Source organism: Hypomesus transpacificus, chromosome 16, assembly GCF_021917145.1.
Source record: "Hypomesus transpacificus isolate Combined female chromosome 16, fHypTra1, whole genome shotgun sequence".
NCBI classification, from domain to species: Eukaryota; Metazoa; Chordata; class Actinopteri; order Osmeriformes; family Osmeridae; genus Hypomesus; species Hypomesus transpacificus.
Window position 1 is genome coordinate 1,986,144 of NC_061075.1, and position 21,289 is coordinate 2,007,432.

Here is a 21,289-nt window from a genome sequence, read left to right on the forward strand (position 1 = left end):
ACACACACACAGACTAGCACACACAGACTCATTCACTCACTCACACACACACAGACACACGTACACACACACACACGCACACTAGCACACACACACACACTAGCACACTAGCACACACAGACTCATTCACTCACTCACTCACACACACACACACACACACACACACACACACACACACACACACACACACACTAGCACACACACACACACACACACATTAGCACACAGCACACACACACACACACAAAGCCCCTCCCTCTGTCTGACCGGTCACTAAGAGACTTGTGTGTCTCCTGTAATAACAAACCCAGGGACGCCTCATTCATCTTGAAGACTAATGTTTGGACAGGACTCTCGCGTAGCTCTCACTATCTCCGATGGAGCTTCTGTTGTTGCTAGCATGCTGTTTTCCATGGCAGCATTTGGCTTGGTTGATGGGGTTGGTATTGGAAGAGGGGGGAGTGGATGGGTGTGTGTCTATCTAAGGCTGACTTCTGAGTGAGGTCACCTAGGATAGTGTATACAGCAGACTACAGACAGTCAGAACATAGAACACTGACTGGAGCAACTGAACCAGCTGAACTTTGATCCTATTGAGAATGAGGAACAGACATACCTCCTCGTGCTTGTGCCTTTGGCTGCTTGCCACTATTCAGAGGAGCATACTGATGTGAGGAAAGGTGATGGTTCATACAGTCTCCTATATCCATCCATGTGGTCTGCACCTTTTGAGACTGTTTGAGTCTGTCTGTCTGAAGGACACACAGAAGGAGGAGCATTGAGAGGGTTATTGTGTTACAGTAAAGGTGTGTTGAGAACACATACTTCCTGTGTTACTTCCTGTTGTTGGTAAGACTCTTGATGCATGCATTCTCATGAACTGAGATGTGAATTGTACTCAATGACCTTCCCCTCTCCCTCTCCCTCTCCCTCTCCCTCTCCCTCTCCCTCTCCCCTCTCCCTCTCCCTCTCCCTCTCCCTCTCCCCTCTCCCTCTCCCTCTCCCTCTCCCCTCCCTCCCTCCCTCCCTCCCTCTCTCTCTCTCTCCTCTCTCTCTCTCTCTCTCTCTCTCTCTCTCTCTCTCTCTCTCTCTCTCTCTCTCTCTCTCTCTGTCTCTCTCTCCTCTGGGTGATGTTGGATCGTATGAAGGAGGTTTGTACAGGAATCTAAAGGGTGTTATGAAATTGAAAAGACCATTTTTACCTATCCTCAGTAGGCTGGGTAAGGTGCAGTTGGATGGTTGGGGGGGTCAACTTGCAGGGCTCTCTTCCCCTTCTTTCGTCCTGTTTTCTTCTCCCTCACTTTCCAGCCTCTCACACCTTCCCCCATGCTTTCTCCTTTTGTCTTTTTTTTATTGACTCGCTCTCATATTTTTCAGATTTCCCCCAGTTGAGCAAACGTCTGAAGCACAACGTACAGTATTTTATACTGTTTATGTTTTTGAAATGGATATTTATTTTTGTTCTGTTTTCTGACCTCTTTTGAGACAGCAGTAGTGGGCCTGCAGGTGGACAGACTTCGGCTGATCACGTTTCATGACACCTGGTTTACTGGTGATTCATTTTGACAGCTGATGTCAATAGCAAGGAAACACAAACCTGTCTGGCCCAAAAGAAGTGTGAAGTGACACCAGAGCACAGGCCAAGTTTCTGAGATCTCCAAAGAAACTCTTCGGCCCCATACCCAGGCCAACTCATGGACAATTCAAGAAAATCCTCTCTCCCCTGTCTCTCCCTCCTCCCCTCCTTTCTCCCTTGTTGTTCTCCCCATCTCTCCCTCCTTCTCTCTCGTGTCTCTCCCTCCTTCTCTCCCGTTTTTGTCTCCCATAATTCTCTCCACTTCCCTCTCAGGGACCCTCAGACCTCACAAGGAATGCAGACTGAGAGGAGGGTATCCCGAGAACTCAATTTCCCATGGGTTGCGAGAAACGCTGAATGGAATACCTCAACATGCCTTTCTTTGAACACACCGAGACTTTACCCATTCACACAATCACTTTCATCTCCAGGGGCCAGGCCTCTTCTCACTCAATGAGCCAACAGCTAAGCAGGCAGTTCATCTGTCATATCCACACAACCTGGACTCCCACACACTTGAGCACCTCCAACACCACTGTTAGCTGCACAGAGCTCCAATTACCCCAAATGTACGTTTGCTGGTGTCTTTCCAACAAAAAAACTACACCAACGAGATGAGCAGTGATGCCCTCTTCACCTATATATGTATCTATACACGTACATGTGTATTTATATATCTGTATACTGTATACATTTTGCATTTGATTGTAGCCATCAAAACGGTAGAATGGTTGTTGAAATTGACATGTTTTTTTTTTCTGTTTCAATAGACCACAATAGTGGGCAGAAGGGGCCTTGTTTGATGGTCTCAACACTAGGAAAGAATGAAACCATGGAAAGGGAACCCACCTGTATGTTAATGTAAGTAAACCCACTCCTTCTCGGACCAGAACACTCACACTTACACACTCACAGACTCACACAGAGGAACGTGTAGGGTGTTTCCAACGGGGTTTTGCTAGAAGTGTGCAGCAGTCGTCAGGAAACACTTCAAAGCACCTTGTCAATGTGGGTTACCACAGCTATCATGTCTGTAAACAAGTGCTGCTCTAAACTTTCCCTCAAACAATATTAGCACAGCCAGTAACAATCTTGTGTTTCCTACATTGGGAGAGAGAATGTATCAAAGCACCCCCACTGCAAACAGTGGCAGATTGTCCTTGTCTCCTTCTTCTCACCAGCATCAATACTATTGACTTACTGTAGCCAGCGGTGCTCATTCACTTTAGGTTGGTTCTTCAAAATGACTGTGCTCCCCACCCAGTATTCAGAAGCTGAGATACTCCAAGGAGAAAGAGGCTCCAGTTTTGATTTGTTTTAATATGCTAGAACATTCCGCCTAGGCCGTTATAAGATAGATGCTTCCTGTTTTGCCAGACACCTTACAGTTTGTAGCACAGTAGGCTATTAGGAAGGGTTGGTTAATAGCTAACCTGATAGCTAGCCACCTTCACCCACCACAGCAAAGTACGCACTCATTAAAACGTGCAAGCCAGTTCACTTTGAAAAAAGAGAAGAAAGGAAAGAAATGAGAGGGAGAAAAACTCTCTCTGTCTCTTTTTCTCTCTTTCTCTCCCTCCCTCTCTCGCTCTGTCTGTCAAAGTCTCGTGCAGAAAGTGTACAAAGCCATAAAATGAGACGGTTCCGATGGTGGGGACATCTCAAAGGATTGCTCACACCAAGCTGGTTGTTTGCTGGTACAGGGTCACCCCTGGATGCTGCTGGGCGCCGCTGAGGGAGCGGGACGCATTTATGAGGTGGTGCTGGCCTCGTATACCCAGAGGGGTGGAGAGGAGAACGAAGGGATGAAAGAAGGGCGTGAGGGAGGAAGGAGTGAGAGGAGGCCAAAGTTACCCACCTCTCATACAAGGTGCGAGGGACACCGTGTAGACTGTCTGCAGGCAGGACAGAGTGTTAAATCACACACATAAAAGAGGTGTGCGTGTGTGCGTGTTTGTTGGTACTGGATGTATGTGTACCAATCTAGAATGCAGCCAAATGAATCTACATCCACATCCATCAACACACACCTCAGAACGCAACGTTTATTTAAGTTTTACCTGGGCGAGTTTCTCCATGAGGTTTTTATCTCTGTGGTGTAGCGAGGCATGTTAGTGTGCAAGTCAGTACCAATCTCTGTTTTCTCTAACATTCCTCCATGCTGGTAGGCCGTGGGAAGCCATCCAAGTGGATGAGTCTGCACATGCTGCCGTCCTGTCAGGACCCTTCTCCTCCACCAATGAGAGAACAGGTTTCAATCAAACACACAGGAACAATTCAAGTGACTTGAATTGAACCCTGCTGTCTCAGATCCTGCTCCTCTGTCCTGACAGTGAGAGAGGCTGAGAGGTGAATCACAGTTTCGATTCCTGTATGTATGTGTGCGTGCTTGTGTGCATGTGTGCTTGTGTGTGTGTGTGTGTGAGCGTGTGTGTGTGCGTGTGTGTGTGTGTGTGCGTGCATGTGTGCGTGCGTGTGTGTGTGTGCGTACATGTGTGTGTGTGTGCGTGTGTGTGTGTGTAGATTGTAGATTGTAGATTGTAGTTGAAAAGATAGAGACAGAGAGAGACATGTAGAATGTGTTGGTAAGATTAAGGACATTTGGGAAAGAGAGAGAAAGAGCATGAGAGAGTAAACCGTTTAAAGTCATGGGAGAGAGCTTCCCACTGGTGTCCCACAATCCTTTGAGAATACAGTGCCCATCCCTGACCCACAATGCCAAAATCATGTTCCTCCTATTACTTAGGGAGTAGCCTTGGGTTCACATTACACTAAAGTCACACACACACACACACAAACACACCCACACACAGACACACACTTACACACACTCACACAGGCACACACACATGCAGACACAAAACTGTATCTTATTATTACATTGGAAACTGGAGATTCCTGATGCGCATTATTTAGTTAGGTTTAGTTTTAATTGTCCACATTCCTTTGAATACACAAATCAAAGACACTATTTTAAAACAGTGAACACACACCATATGGTAGTTTCTGTGACACAATGAGTGAGTACCCATGAGCAGGCCTTCAACCCTGCATGTCCAGTACAGAAGCACACACGTACACACATATGCGATACACATATAAGCTGCTGGCTATCTGGTGGTTCCCAAAATGTATTAAAAAAACAAAATAACACACTGTGTTTGTCTGTATATACATATATATATATATATATATATATATATATATATATATATATATATATATCATATATAACTTTTAGTGAATTACCAAAAAAGCATCCATATGTCTGCATAGGTATCATATAACTTCACCAGTGGACATCGATCTGTGACAACAGCAAGTTCCTGGTCTCTTCCCTCATCCACCTGCCTGTGATGCTGCACTGCCCACAGTACCCCAGCCCTGTCCACCTGCCTGTGATGCTGCACCACCCACAGTACCCCAGCCCTGTCCACCTGCCTGTGATGCTGCACCACCCACAGTACCCCAGCCCTGTCCACCTGCCTGTGATGCTGCACCGCCCACAGTACCCCAGCCCTGTCCACCTGCCTGTGATGCTGCATCGACCACAGTACCCCAGCCCTGTCCACCTGCCTGTGATGCTGCACCACCCACAGTACCCCAGCCCCAAAGCTACCTCTGCTTAAACTGACATTTACCAACTCTGACCCAAGTTCAACACTCGATTTTGGTATTTCAACATTCATTGACACTTCTCTGTAGTATGTAAAGTAAGAAAGTAAGTACATTTTATTTATAAAGCACACTCAAAACACAGCAAGGCTGACCGAGGTGCCGAACAAAAGCACAAAAAAAGAATAACAAATTAATTAATTAATTAATTAAAAAAAAAACTATAAAATACACAGTAAAACAAAATACAAAACAGTCAACAACAGAAAAACAAGCAACGTATGGCTATGTTTAGCCTGTGTTCTGCACCTCTCTTTCACCAACCATCTCTGGAGGAGGGGAGCCCTTCTAAGGGCGTATGTGAAGATCTCTGGGGATATTGCTTGTAAAAAGGGCTATACAAATACATTTAGATTTTCTTGAATTTGATATACATGCACACACTCACACAAAACTTCTCAGGTGTACCCTAAAGAGCACCCCGTGAAAAAAGTGTGCAGCATAAATGAAGTTCAGAGAATTTGGGGGGGGGCCTCTAAGACGTTATGAATGGCCATCCTGAGAACACTCCGGCATGCCGGCCAAACAGACACACGACAGGTGGTGCTATAGTAGCAAGGCAATGCTCAGATGTGGAGCAGGGGGAAGGGCATGGGGAGGAGAAGAAGGCCTGGTGGGGGTGGGGGTGGGGGGGTAGATTCAGGTTAAGGGGGAAAGGGGAGAGATAGAGAGATGGACGAGGGAGGGTCGAGGTGGCTCCTCAAAAGAGTATATCACGGGTGCACAGGGTGACCTCGGCAGATAGGCGCTCCTGTGCTACACGTTCTCTCCCATCAACAGTTCTCAACCCACGACGCATGCCAAGAACTGGACCCTGGCCAAAGATACACTGCCCAATTACGCTTCAGCATCATGTTCACGACTTCCATGTTCAGTGTGATGTCACTTTTCTCAGTGTAATGCAGCTTCACCTTCACGTACACCAGGGTTTGGGGGTTTTCTTTTTTACAAACTGTACTTTGGTTAGCTTGAGCCACAGTTGACGGATGACTAATTGGTGGCCCACAGGTTTCTGAGTCACCTTGCCACCAATACGTAGTGTCAGACACCTCCGGGTTAGTCCCCATAAGATGTTTGTTACGTGCATGTGCTCCTTTCTCTCTGGTTCTGCTCTATGGCTTTCTTGAAAGGAAATGATGAGTGAGAGCCACACACACAGAAAGAGAGAAAGTCAAACCAGCAAACTGATCACCACTAGATCCTGATAGACAGACTGAAACACAATCAGGCATGCAGACAAACACACAGGCAGGCAGGCAGGCCTATACCGTAAAACAAAGCAACAGTTGACTGTTAACCAGCAAGTACACTCATCCTGAAAGCAGCCCTGTTACCAGATCATCTGTACATTTGCCTTTCTGGGAGTGAATGTCAATCCCTTCTCGCAGTTTCAATGACTTACACTTTAAGCATGTGACACACATACATGCCTTTTCTACGTGTGTTTACCCAGCATTGATGACTATCACCCGTCAGAATGAGGATGATGTTTGAAGGTGTGAGAGCTCACAGAGAAAGTTTATATATAACTATTCTAACCCCATTCTATTCTCCACCAGGTTCTTTGTATTTCATGTCAAGTTTTTTGGGGGTTTAAGTGTAACCGGATATACTCTAACCGGTGTGTGTCTTTGTGCGTATGTGTGTGAAAGTCAGTGTATGCATGGTAGGAGAGTGTGGTGAGGCCTTTTAAAGTTGTGACGTCTCAGCAACACACTAGCAATAATATCTGAGAGCGTAACCACGGTTTCCTGTCAAAGGAGCGCATGGTCTCTTCATCACTCTCTCTCAAGGGAAACAAATGTTTACAACAACCTACACACTTCTGCACTACTGAACACTTTATACTATACCCCCTAAATACTTAATACTATACCCCTTAAATACTGAACACTTTATACTATACCCCCTAAATACTTAATACTATACCCCTTAAATACTGAACACTTTATACTATAGCCCCTAAATATTTAATACTATACCCCTTAAATACTGAACACTTTATACTATACCCCCTAAATACTTTATACTATACCCCCTAAATACTTAATACTATACCCCTTAAATACTGAACACTTTATACTATAGCCCCTAAATACTTAATACTATACCCCTTAAATACTGAACACTTTATACTATACCCCCTAAATACTTTATACTATACCCCCTAAATACTTAATACTATACCCCCTAAATACTGAACACTTTATACTATACCCCTTAAACACTTTCAATGAAGTCTGGATGGCATATATGAAGTGTTGTAGACACGACCAGAGAGGAGTAACAGCGTTGTGGTGATCAAAGCCATCTGTCCTTCCCATCTCTCTTGAGTCCCCCACTCACATTGAAAGAGGGTGGAGCAAGGTACCCAGAGTCCACAGTATCCCCTGACCCCTGGCCTGTGACCCCTCAACCCAGCACACACGGCCAATCTCCCCCAGAGGCTTTTCTGTGTGTTTGGGCTGCAGCAGGGTGATAAAGAGTTGAATGATTTCCAGCAAAGGTCAGATTCTAGAAAATGTGAGTCTCAAAGAGGTAAGTTTTTGTTTTTCTCTCTCCAGAAGACCTGCCGGTAGGCCTTCAGGTAGAGCAGGAATGAAGGACGACAGGAGGAGGAGGAGGGGGGAGCACTCCTTCTTTCTGTGGGCTTTTGATGTCCTGAAACATTTTCCCACACGAGTGGGAGTGGAGAGGGACGGGAGCGGGAGAAGAAAGCGGGAGATTGTGAAATGCCTGTTGAATTTGTATTTCTCAAGAGACAGGCAGTGAGAGAGAGACAGAGAGAGAGAGACATGGAGAGAGAGAGAGAGAGAGAGAGAGAGAGAGAGAGAGAGAGAGAGGGAGAGAGAGGGAGAGAGAGAGAGAGACATGGAGAGAGAGAGAGAGAGAGAGAGACATGGAGAGAGAGAGAGAGAGAGAGAGAGAGAGAGAGAGAGAGAGAGAGAGAGAGAGAGAGAGAACCCCAGGGGATTAACTGCTGTGTAAACTGCAGCTCAGCAAAGCCTGGGTGGGGTGCTCGAAACCTCTCTCACACCCGTCTCCATCAACTCTCCTGTGGAAGGCTGCCACAGCTTTGGCCTCCCTGTACCAGCATGCTGGGCTGTGTCCTCCAAACCTGAAGAACCAGATAGGCTTATACTGACAGGCACAATTCCAGCAGTGGTCTGCCCCCATGGCTGATGGCTCCCTAGTGGTTGCCAGGCAACATTAAGGCCTATATGGGTGATAGCGTATAGGTGGGGGGTTTCCAAAAGACACATCGCATCAACATTATTCCCCAAGGCCCCCAATTAGGCTACAGCGGATCTGAGATGAGACAGCTTTCAGGAAACGCCTCACAGATTCATATCAGTGACAGTCATCGACTTCTGATGAATGACCTTAGATGGCAGCCTTGAGGATAGAAGTCGACCTGGGCTTTGATTGATATGATGAATGTGTTCTTACCAGCTGTACCTGTGGGCTTGTACCAGGGACGTTCCAGTGCAACAGGGCAGGTATTCACAGTGTTCCACTGTCCATTAGTGCAGTGCTTTGTACCACACTGATGGGGAAGGAATCTCTAATATGTTAGGGTCTGGTCCCAAGTCCCTATGACTGCCAGTGATGAATACGCAAACACCTGCCGGTGTTCAGGTTTTATATAGTGAGATACCATGGCTTTGTATTGGTGCAGGTTTGGCAACATTCTGTTTAACGAGGTTTCTTCAACAACTGAAGGACTTTCCGTTAACCAGGAGTCCTCAAAGTCCCAGCTGTCCCTGTTTGCCTGGGGAGATAAGGAGCACTCAGACACCTGCACATGCACACACATCCACACACACGTACACACACGCACACAAGTCATGCCTACACACCTAAACACATAAATGTTTACACACACATGCTTACACACTGGAGAGTACGATAACATGGGACTGGTAGTTGATCAGTACCATGACAACCCACACCGCCACACAGTCTCAGTCTTTGAACTGTGATGTAACGCCAATAAAAACACCCTTCTCTTTCTAGTTTGATCCCTCTCTTCTTTCGAACTCTTTCTCTGTTTCTCTCCCCCCCCCCCCCTCTCAACCATTTCCAACATGTAGTCTTTCTCCTTTTCTTTCTTTTGGGGTCAAATATCCTAACCCAGGACACCGATACACTCTCTCTCTCTCTCTCTCTCTCTCTCTCTCTCTCTCTCTCTCTCTCTCTCTCTCTCTCTCTCTCACTCTCTCTCTCTCTCTCCCTCTCTCTCTCTCTCTCTCTCTCTCTCTCCCTCTCTCTCTGTCTGTCTCTCTCACACACACATGCACCCACACACACACACTCCTTCTACACATATAGATATAGCCTCAGATATCCGATATTGATTTTACTGAGGAGATGTGCATGATAATAAATGTAGCTGATAGAGATATGCTTGCTGTGTAGAATAGAGCTTGCAAACCCATACCACAGATTGCATGTGTTTGTGTTAATCGGACATTGTCAATGTTGGTGCATGCATTTGTATGCCCACGTCCTATATATACAGAATATAGAATGTGTTCTTGTGGTATCTTCAGCGGTGTGGGCCTTGAAGGAAAGTTGTGTGTGTGTGTGTGTGTGTGGGGGGGGGGGATATGTGTGTGTGGGTGAAATGAGATGTGTAGTTTGTGTTAGGGTTAAGGCCCATTCATTTGATGCCTTTTCATTTGGTTGACTTAACTGTCAATTTTGAGTAGCTTGTTGCCGCTGTTTGCTTCCACATGGTCCCAAAGCACGTTGGATTCCCTCCCAGGTGGCTCAAACATGTCCCCTCCGTCCCCAGCTAACTTAGATACAACACTCCCATGACAAAACACACACTTGTTGCCTGCCATCTCCATGTCTACAGCATCTTCTCTCATTCTGTCGGTTACACATCATAAAAAAGACCTCGCGAGCGAGTGTGTGTGTGTGTGTCGTATAACGATACACCTATTTGCTTTTGCCATGCCCGTCATAAACGGTTGCAATCAGATACAGCGTTTATGGCGGGGAGAGCGGAAACAGCCATCGATGATCCAAACGTCCAACCGTTCATGATGTCTTGTGAGCAGTCAGAGGGCCAGACAGTGCAGGGAAGCTGGGAACCATGGTGGTGTGATGAGGGAGCCCTGGGAGCAGTCCTGTTCCCCTGGGACAGAGGCTGACAGAGGCTGACAGAGCCTCGCTCCCCACCTCACATGCTCTCCCAGAGTTCACGCAGTGTCAGTTACAGAGACAGACTCTGCCTGGAACACACAGAGACCAGAGACCACACATCTACTGTTTCATTTTCCTCCTCCTCTTCATCTTCCTCCTCTTCCTCTCCGCACCTCCTCGCACAGCCCCACTGATACCTGAGATGTGCGTGTGTGTGTCTGTGTTTTCCTCAGGCGTGCGTGCGTGTTTGTCAGATGTGTGTCTGTGTGTGTGTGTGTGTGTGTCAGATGTTTGTTTTTGCGTTTATCAGATGTGTGGGTGTATTTGTATGAGTGTGTGTGCATGTCTGCTTACCGACCAACCTTTCTCTGTTCTTTGATCTTCAGACCAGGTGAAGTTGACCCAAGCGTAGCCATGCGTTGACCATGAACGCAGCAACCCTGCTTGCTTGCTCATAGTGACCATGAACTCAGTAACAGTGTTTGTTCACTCGCCGCCTAAATAGTAACTAGTAGAGAGCTGTCGTTTCATTGCGAGGCCTACTAATTATCCTCTATAGTGGTTATTTCAGGACATCTGGATAGCAGAGCTTCACTGTAACACACACTCGCGGGGGTGCGCACGAGCACACGCACCAACACACATCTAGCCTCCCATGCAGTCACACACCAACATCAACCCACCTGGCCACCCACACACTCAATTACACACACTCAATAGGAAACCCTTTGATAGCTGTCTGGCAGTTTGCCATAAGCTGATTAATCATTATGTTTAGATCATTGACTTGGCAGTCAGATAAAATCTGAATAGACCATAATGACTGAATGTTCAGAGGCTGAAGTGAAGCTGTTCCCTGAGGATTTTGTTTTTCTACAACTCTGTAGCAAATAACAAGGGGTAACCACTCAAACCATCTGGTAATCTTCAACTACTGTTTGGACTGGAGAGCACCACTGATAGCAGATAGAATCCACAAGATTTTGAAACCCTCAATAGTGACACAAAGGCCTCAACCGGCAATGCTCATTGGAAGACCCACAGAAAAGTCTACCTCCAAATCAATGTGATAACTCATAGATCCTAATGAATCAACTGTATTAGTAGAAGCTGTCATTTATATTAATGGAGGTCAATATGAATGCGGCATGACAGCCCATACCATTTATCTCCCATCCGCTTGGCTCAGTATCGCACACCTTAGACCCATCTGCTAATCACAACATGAGAAAACACGACCAAGATCCTCCAGTCACCACTTCTGTCATCGCTGCTCTTAGGCACAAGTTCCCTGAGCTCTGGAAAGCCTGGCTGAGACACCCAGAGTCTTCAGTCTAGCTGCCAAATGCATTCATTCATCCATTCATCCATTCATTCATTCCTTCATTCCTTCATTCATTCATTCATTCATTCCTTCGTTCGTTAATTCCTTCATTGCTTCCTTCATTCATTCATTTTTCATTCATTCATGTTACTTCTTCAAGGAGAGCAAAATAAGCAAAAGAAACACGAATTTGTAATAAAAGGGGTTCTCTTAAGCTGCAACAAGTGTGACGGCTGTCGAGGGCTTATCAAGCGGCTCGTCCGGGCCAGGTGTGTGAGCGGCCAGATGAAAGAGACTTCAAGGCTAAATGACGAGAATTGCCGGTTCAGGTCCTTTGGACCTTCCCTGTCTCCCTCCACATCTCCTTAACTGTTAATGCATAACTGACTTTGTCAGACCACTTATCACACCGCAAACATGCATGGCCCCTGTGGCTTAACGTGCCGCGTGTTTCCGCGTATGTGTGTGATGTGTGTATTTGTATGAAGTCTGCTCATGTGTGTTAGCGATGGAGAGAGCACGATAGGGTTCACGCGGTAGATCTCGCTGCGTGTGCCTTTCAGGAGAAAACACACGCGTAAGCACACACACACACACACACATACAGACACTCACTCACTCACGGCTGTTGAGTTTCCCTGGGGAGTCGTGCTCCCTGCTCCCAGGCGTCAGCGTCAGCAGGACAGCATGAGGACCGGGGGCCTCCAGGACACCAGGACACCCACCAGAGGTGACTCACCGGTCGCTCTGACATGACAAAGCCCAGATCAGTCAGCCACCAATCAACTGCCTGTCATTGACCTCCGTCATATCGGCTGCTGCCAGGTCAGCGCAGACGTGGTCCCGAGGTCTCCAAGTTGGGTAGGTGCCATGACCCACAAAACCCACATCTGGGTTGAAAGGTCCCCTTGCCCTGTAGTGCCCCCCTCTCTCTGCATCTCCACGTGGATCTGTACTTGGTGAACGAGCTTCCTCACTCGTTAAGTACCACTTGTGGACCACGGCATGGCGTTGGACGTGCAAGTGGTGTCCTTGTGTGTATTATCTGCATCAGTATTTGGATATAAACAGGAAGTGGGTGGAGCATTGACCAGAACCGTCCAATTAGTTATTTGTCTATGGTACTACTGTACTTCAAAACCCCGTGAACAGGGCCGTTAACTTAGGCCAGGCAAAGTCCTCCTGTGTCCATTCCTCAGACTCACTGACAGTTGAACCAGCTGGTAATGGACCCTAACAGGTGGTGTCTGACCGACAGTCTAATGGACTCAGAATATTTTGAAAATGGCTGTGTGGATTCAGAAAACTCCTGATCATTGTAAAATGTCAGTCCAGGCTCAATAGTCCATCTACATGATTATTTGATTGGTATATGACAGGACCACCCAGTCCTGTGCCATCAGAGGATGTCTATTGCAGGGTTTGTCTATATGTTTGTGTGTGTGTGTCAGCTAGGTGAGTTACCGTGGCCGAAGGACACTAACCCTCAAAAGGGTAACAGACCGAGGGGGGGAGGGAGCCTTAAATCAGGCATTCCCCAGGGAAGCGTTAGCTAAGACAGGTGAGACGAGGAAGAGCGGGGTTAGGGCACACAGTGGGTCGGCACAGAGCTTTCCTCTACCACACACACACACACACACACACCCTTCTTGGGCCTCAACTGCCATTCCCGGTGATGCAACTGAGCCGCTTCCACATTCCATTCAGGCTCTCTTTGGTAACAACGTGTGTGAGGCAGTTACGTCAAGTGTCTAGCTGAGCCCTGAAGACCTGACACTAAAGGGCCTCTTTGAGTTCTTTAAAGTCTCGGGGAGGGAGGGGAAAGCGAGAGAAGGAGGACGGGAAGGGAGGGAGGGAGGGAGCGTGGGAGGAGGGGTAGGTTGCAAAATAGCCTCACCTGCAGGGCCTCTTATATGCAGGGCTGACTGAGCCGAGAGCCTTCTCTGGTGGGAAACTTGGGGGAGTGTTGATAGATACTCCAGTAAAAGGGTTAGGAGGGAACAGGAGAGAGGAGGAGGACAGCTCCCGACTTGCACAGAGGGCAGATAGCAATCAGGTTGTTATATTCAGTAAGGCCTGTCCATGCGATCGCACGGCGGCGTTACAAGTGAGCGAGTGAAGGAATACCAGTGAACGTTCCAGACTGACAGCCTGCAACACGGGGAGGGCCACGTCATGGCCACACACACACACATTCACTGCCACACACACGACCACACGTGTGCACAGCCACACCTGCAAAAACAGCCACAACCACACACATTGACACACCAACACACATCCTGACACACAAACACGGCTCCCCCCGTCAGAGTCAAAGCATCTGGACACAAAGTCGCCGTTCATGACTGAAATGCCAATAAACTCCCTGCTTAGATGACTGAGGGAAGAGAGCATCCGTCTCTCAAGTTCATCCTACGGGCTGCTAATGTTCGACATCAGCGATGATCCAGAGTTATGCTGACAACTGGCTCCATTGCCTCAGTCTGGTTTCTGTGATCAGATGTAAGGAGGTATAGTCTCACCTCTCAGGATTCAGTCAAGACAACAACAAAAAAACTGAACTTTTGGTCGGCGGGGTGGATGTTGTGATGAATGGCCAGTGTGTTCAGGGTTTTAACTCCTAATTCTGACAGACTAACGGTGACATTCACAGAACATTGTCACACATCAGCAGAGAAGCAGCAGACCACACAGGAACCTGTAACTTAGACCAATATCAGACCAATATCATGGACACCTCGTTTGTCTTCACTTTCAAACTAAAAACTAAAGCGGAAGTTTGCTCAAGACCGGAGATGAAGCAGTTAAGTTCTTCTCTTTCGTCCTTCTCTGTTCTCCCTCCCTCCCCTCGCCGCTCTGTTCTGTGTTCCCTCCCTCAATATCTCCCTCTATGGGCTTCCTGTCCCCCTTTCACTCCCTCATGCCTTCCCTCCCTTCTTCTGGTTCTTTGGAGGCTAGGAGGAGGAATGTGGGCCTGGCACTGGGCCAACCAGGCTTCTCTGTGGCGGGAAACAGGCGCTGTCTTTGTCTCAACTGTAAGTTGCCACGCAGCAGTCCCCCTCAGCTGCTGTCTCTCTCTCTCACTCTCTCTCACTCTCTCTTTCACTCTCTCTCTCTCTGTCTTTCTTTGTATCTCTCACTCGATTTCTCTCGCTGACCACTACTCTCTTTCTCTCTCTCTCTCTCTCTCTCTCTCTCTCTCTCACTTTCTCTCACTCTCTCTTTCTCTCTCTCTGTCTCTCCCAACCTTACCCTCTATCTCTCTCCGTTCCCCAGCGCCGGCCCCTGATTGGCTGCTGCTTCGCGGGCTTTCGGGCCTCAGTCGGCAGATTAGAGTACAAAAGGTCAGTGAGGCTATTGCAATGGCACCGTGACCGAAAACAACCCGCCCTGCTGAGTTCAGAACTCAGTTGCCGCTGGCACTAGTATCGGTGCCGGGCACAGAAACAAAACTGTACCCATGAATAAACACCAAAACAGGCGGAAATATTCAGGGTTTTAACGGAAAAGACTGCTGGTCAGTGTAACCGAAGGACCATATCAGTTTCTTGCTTTCTTTCGTACTGGCGTCCAGATGGATGAGTCATTGGTCAGTAATCCTCGGCCCCCTCTCTAGCTGTAGCTGTAGCAGGAGCTGGAGAAGTAGTTCCTAGTATATCCTACAAGGTATGTGATTGGAGGAGGAGAGAAGGTGAGACATTTAACTGTATTTCCATGCTCCTTTCCTGGGCAACCCCTTGACACATACACACATATGGAGAAGAATGAACTCTGAGGAAACCTACCAAGGACATCTAGTGTGGAGACCAGGACATAGCAGCACATGTTTAATACAGTAATAAACACACAAACATAGCTTTGTCCACCCTTACACCATCTCCCCAACAATCGTTATAATGGAGGTCACATTAAGGCCTCTGTCACACATTGAAGTGAAGCGTGTTGTTGCCCTAAGAGTGTGTGTGTGTTTTCAGCTCTATTTCTGGAGCACTGCCCCTCACGTGGCTTCCTGCAACACAAGACGGCCGTTGTCATGGTGAGGGTGGACAGAGGGAACCAGAGCAGTGGACGTTTGGCGGGAAAACATTGTGCCCTGGAAACCTGCCTTTGTTTACCTTGTTACAGGAGGACGGAAAAGCTTCCGTCCGAGACTTCACAGCTCACTGAACATACTGTACACACAACAAACCCACAGAAAAACACACCCACACACAAGTGCATCATGATCTGATCATAAATCTGTTTTATCACTCTAGATTAGGAGTGTTGCCAGTGCAGTGCCAGATGAAAGAGATATTTTATGGCCCGGTTGTGTCCAACTGTAAGAAGGAATTACATGGGACTGTTGCGCTTTGTTTCATCTTGAGCAGTGAGGAAATAAATAAACCTCCTGGCAAACACTGTGGCCACACCTTGGACAAACGTCCGGGCCTTTATAATGCAGCTTATCTCCATAACGTTAAATCAAACAACTTGCTCACCAATCACATTAGAACAAAAGCAGTACCGTGGTGAGAAACTGGTGACTGTAAACACACACAGTCCTGAGCAAGGAGCGCTGCTGCTGGGAGGAAGCAGGTCAGCTGATGGTGTTATGTACCCCCCCCCCCCCCCTCTCTCTCTCTTCTCTCTGTTCCTTAGGTGCTCTCGTTTTTCTTTATGATTTTTCTCTCAATGTCACATTAGGCACTGAAAATAAACTCTTGGAGGATACTGAGGTCACAACTGGTTACCCATAATCCCCATCGGGGTGACACACCTGCCTTTGAGTGGTCACAAGTTGGTCACCCTGGCAGCTTACAATCAAACTGATAAAGCTGCCATGACAAATTACGCTATCAGCTCTGATAATGGTTAAAGGGAAATGTCATTGTCACTGTGACAGTCAACTGCCAAGACCCAGTATTTAAACACATATTCTATTGTCAAAAGGTCCTCCTTGTGGTCAGTTAATCCAATCTAATACGTCCTCATTCGCTGCCTTGCTTGTGTTGAGTGTTTATTATGAACACCCTTACTGACATGTTTTATGACGTTTCAGTCTCCTCTGTATTTGTTATCTACAAAGACAGACATTCCTAAGAAGACACCAACAACATATCTCAACCTTCGAGGCTGGGCTGAAGAGGGAGAAGGAAAGGGGGAGACAGGGAGGGAAGGAAAGGGGGAGATAGGGAATGGTACGGCGGCAGAAAGAGAGGGGAATCCAGGGAGCATTTGATAGGAATCAGTTCATTACGTCAGGCAGAAGAACAGCCTGTTAGCTGCCAAGGCATCATCTAACGGACCAGAAGCAGGAGATGCAGCTGCCCGGACTGCTTCCAGTAAGAGGAGTCTGTTTTGCTGACATCACCATGACTAACACCAGGAGGGTGGCGGGGCTAGATGAACTCCAGCTTCCCTATGGTGATACACACTTCAACTACACAAGGGCAAATAGGAAAACACACACACACATGCAGTAAACAACAACAGCTGCCAACCACCGTATGTACGTAACTCACATTGGCGATCACTCAGCCATCTTGTCCATCTCTTTGCTGCACTAAACATAGCTCTGTAACTGTATCCTGCCCAGTGAAGGTGTGTGTGTGTCTGTGTGTTTCGATGTTATTGTGGGTACGAGGGTGTGATTGGGTAATGACAGCACCTGAGGGGAGGGTGGGTTGCAGATGGGTTAAGTGTTTCTCTATTCAGGTCCAGGTGACTGATGCTGTGACTGTATAAGCTCACTTTTCTGAACTAACAATACCCACCAGTTTTTGGCATAATGTCCACCCTAAGCCATGAGGAGGAACCTATGCAGGGAGACTGAAGTGGGATGAGTCAGTTAGCTGGTCTGTCCTTGCACACAATGGACCAACAGATGCTCTGCTGCTCCAGTAATTCAATATACTGGTAATGTATTATAGTAGCAGGGACACACATACACACACACACACACAGAGTTAGAGAGAGAGGGAGGGAGAGAGAGAGAGATCCAAGGATAGAGAGACATGCACACACATTCCCATTCACTTAAACACACAATTGTTCCATAATAGCTCAACAGTGCCTGTTGGAAAATAACAATATGTTCCATTGAGCTGTTCATGGAGACAGCTGAATCACGAGTCAGCCTACAGTGATGTGTGAATATGTGTGTCAGCATGATGTTAAAGAGGGGTGTATGTGTGTGTACAGTCTCTGTTTTCGCTTTGACCTGTTCCTCGCTTTTGTATCTGGAGGAAAGTTGACAACCCTTTCCACTTGCATGCCTGTGGTCCACCACCTCAGTCATGTTTGGGACAGCTCACAGTTACTGGATCGCAGACAGCCATGTGCCTCTGAGGTTAGCAGAAGCCAGCCCTGGCAAGAGGCTGGAGGTGAGTCACCAACACATCAGAGAGAGTGACCACACACTGAGTCACCCCCCTCTCTCTCCCTTCACATCCCCAAGGACACAGCCTGGCGGAGACCACTTATTGCCATGCTATCGGCTGTCAGTTATCAGGCAACATCAAACAGGCAAACACTTCCGAGTGGAATGGAATGGAGTTTAAGGAGAGATGGAGGGATCGGCATTGATCTAATTCTCAGCCGGGGCACATTTGTTTCTCTGCTGTGTCTGTATCATTTACACTGTTTCAGAACACAGGAAACAGGAAACCAGCCACAGTGCAACGTGAGCAAGAAGGATCCACTTGATTTATGAATGAGTTACCAATCTTTAAATGTTTTTGTTTAATCAACAAATGGTTGGGTACTGAATCCAAGGATTTCAATGCTTCAGCAACAGGAAATAAATATATTTGATCAACAAATGGTTGGGTCTTACAGGCTCAGTTTTCAATAGCCTTTTAGATTTTAAAATATCTGAATTACAATTGATTGCATATAGTAAGTTGACAAGTAAAGACCTTTATCCTAACTACTAAGAAATTACTACTACTAGTATTTAATTGGATGTATCTCTTTTAAACCAGGCCATAGTTGGGTATAATCTTGGTGTCTGGTGCCCTCTAAAGTTCTAGGGAGGAAGTTCAGGTGAGTCGTAGTGCAATAGCAGTGCAATGCTGGCCACCATGAGATCATCATTTTTATTTAGCTTGCTATCATGTTCTGCCAAATCATTGCATGACTCAGTCACAAAAAGATGGTCTCATGGCTTATATAACTGTGGTAAAGAGCATTGAGAGGACTTGTTGCAAGTGTAGGGGTCAGTGTTGTAAACAAATACATGAGCAACTGAAAAAAAACACAACTGAAATTAGTATCAGATTATTAGAGCCACAACAACTGGACTATTCTCATCCATTTCTCTTTGTGGCTACTCCATCTCTTTCAGCGATAATACAATACACATTTTTCATGAAGCCTATGGCTTTGTCTTCATGACCCCTATCTGTTTATTGCAAACCCAGCAAAGTGTATTGCCAGAACTTGAGACTCTTTCTATTTTGTTCTCTGTATTAGGATTTTATTAGTAATCCATTAGAGAGGTTGTCTATCTTCTACCACCAATAAACAAAATAACAAAAGCAAAATTGGATTAGATGAACTGATAGTTATATCACTGAGTACAGTCTACTTCAAATCAGGATTGGCCTATATATAGCTAGTCACAAACTAGTTGAGTAGTTGATTGAACTACAAGTTTAATTTGTATAACTGCTGGCTTATGCCTGTAATTAAATGTCTTCTACATTTTAGTTCCAAGGTAAAATACTGCAGTGCATACTGTTTGACACATTTGCATACGTTTATCTATTTTAATGCGTCAATAGATAATAGATATTTACGAAACTGAAGGACAGTCATCCCCTGTATTTATAAATCTAACAACTAACGTAACTTTGTGGCGCTTCGTACGCCAGTGACATCATATCGTTTGATATTATCATTCGAATGTTTTGGTAAAGGTCACAATGAAACAATTCTAAAATGCATTCTATTACATTTGAGAATTTGATCAAACATCATTTCATCGACAAGCTGAAACGAATACGACCAACATTTTGCTCTTGCACAGTTAGTTATATATCTTACACAATTTCATGAGTTCGATGTCGCACGAGATAGGATCTCGTCGGGTGAGATATATTTCAGCAAATCTAAAATGTTTCACCAATTTTATTTATAATACTTTGCTGGTTCTGATCAACAACTTTTCCAATTTTAGGCCTATTGCTCCGACAGTAGATCCAGCCTGGATAACTTGAGAGCTATACAGCTTGGTTGGGACCATACTTACTACGCTCACCAGGTTAGCCATAAAAACACAGACAGCGTCAAAAATCACAAAACAGCAAAAAATGTTTCAAGCATAGACAGAATGTGTGAATATATGGTATATATCTTCTGACTAGACCATTTCTTTTTTTCAGAGGAGAGTCCTGAAGGCTTTCATGGCCTTGAAGGCACGGGAGGAAACTCCCCCTCATGTCACCACTGAGGACATGAAGTCCTGGCTCACCTCAAAGGCTACTGCAGCTTTCAGTGACAGGTGAGAGAGCATTGCTATTCACAATCATTACTTCTAAGATTTCACAGTAATCACTTATCTAAAAGGTTCAAAAGAAAGACCTGGGGGGCAAATAGATAACATTCTTTTCTTTATTGAATCCCTAGATTTCAGAATGAAATCAGTCAGGGCAAAGATCTCTGTGTTGTCCAGCTGGTAAGCAAGCCATGAGATAAAGACACACACATAGCTGTTGAACTAATAACCAGCGTATCTGAACCTGCTGCACTCACACAGAAGTACCACAAGTTTAAGCTTGCAAATAATGTTGTGTTGCTGACTTACAGACGTGGGAAGTGAACACTCGCCTGAAGCTTGATGAGATGGAGAGAGAGCAGAAGCATGGGACCATGTTTCCAGTCTCCTCTGGTTCCAACGGGAACAGCCCCTCCATCAAGCCAGTCAGGGAGTCACTACCGTCTCTTCATGCCACACCGAACCAGTGAGTCTGACATTAAAAACAACATGTTTCTATAGTATTCTGCTGCTATGGAAGCAGAAGTTATGGTTTGTATTTCTGCTGCCGGGCTGTTAGTCTGACGTTGTGTTTTATGTTTCTGCCTTCTTTGTTTTAGTTTGGACAATGAGAATGACGACCCATCGGTGTCTCAGAGACAGCTTGCAGAAGAGGCTTCTACCCTGGACGTGGTTCATCAGGCCCTTGAGGACATGGTCAATGACCTGACCTACCTCCCGGCATCCCGTCCACACAGCCTCTCAGTGGTGGTGGTGGACCTGGCCACCCAGCTGCTACTCAGCATAGGCACTGACCCCACTTTCAAGGAGGCCGTGCCGCTGGTCGACCTGGTCATGTGGGTGATTATGAAGGCCCTGCAGGAGCTTTTCACCACCGGGAATTTCACCGATGCTTTCCGAGCAGCCAATCAGATTCACATCTGCTTCTCCAAGCCTGTAGGCGTCAGAATTGTGAAGTCGTTACTTGGAGATCTGCTGAGTGTGGCTGGGGGACCCGCTGCCCTGAAGAGTCTCCTGAGTGTCGGAGGGGAAGCCCTGATGGGAAGCATCCTGAGCGGCATTGTGATCAATGTCGTCA

The 21,289-nt window shown here is 46.5% G+C and overlaps 1 long non-coding RNA gene across 1 annotated transcript; it reads left to right on the forward strand.

Moving 5' to 3' along the window:
- Nucleotides 1-20,108: 20,108 nt before the first annotated feature.
- Nucleotides 20,109-20,662, forward strand: LOC124478467. Its single transcript, XR_006957239.1, has 3 exons — nucleotides 20,109-20,217; nucleotides 20,343-20,391; nucleotides 20,523-20,662. It is a non-coding gene; the product is annotated as an uncharacterized LOC124478467 (long non-coding RNA).
- The last annotated feature ends 627 nt before the right edge of the window (nucleotides 20,663-21,289 follow it).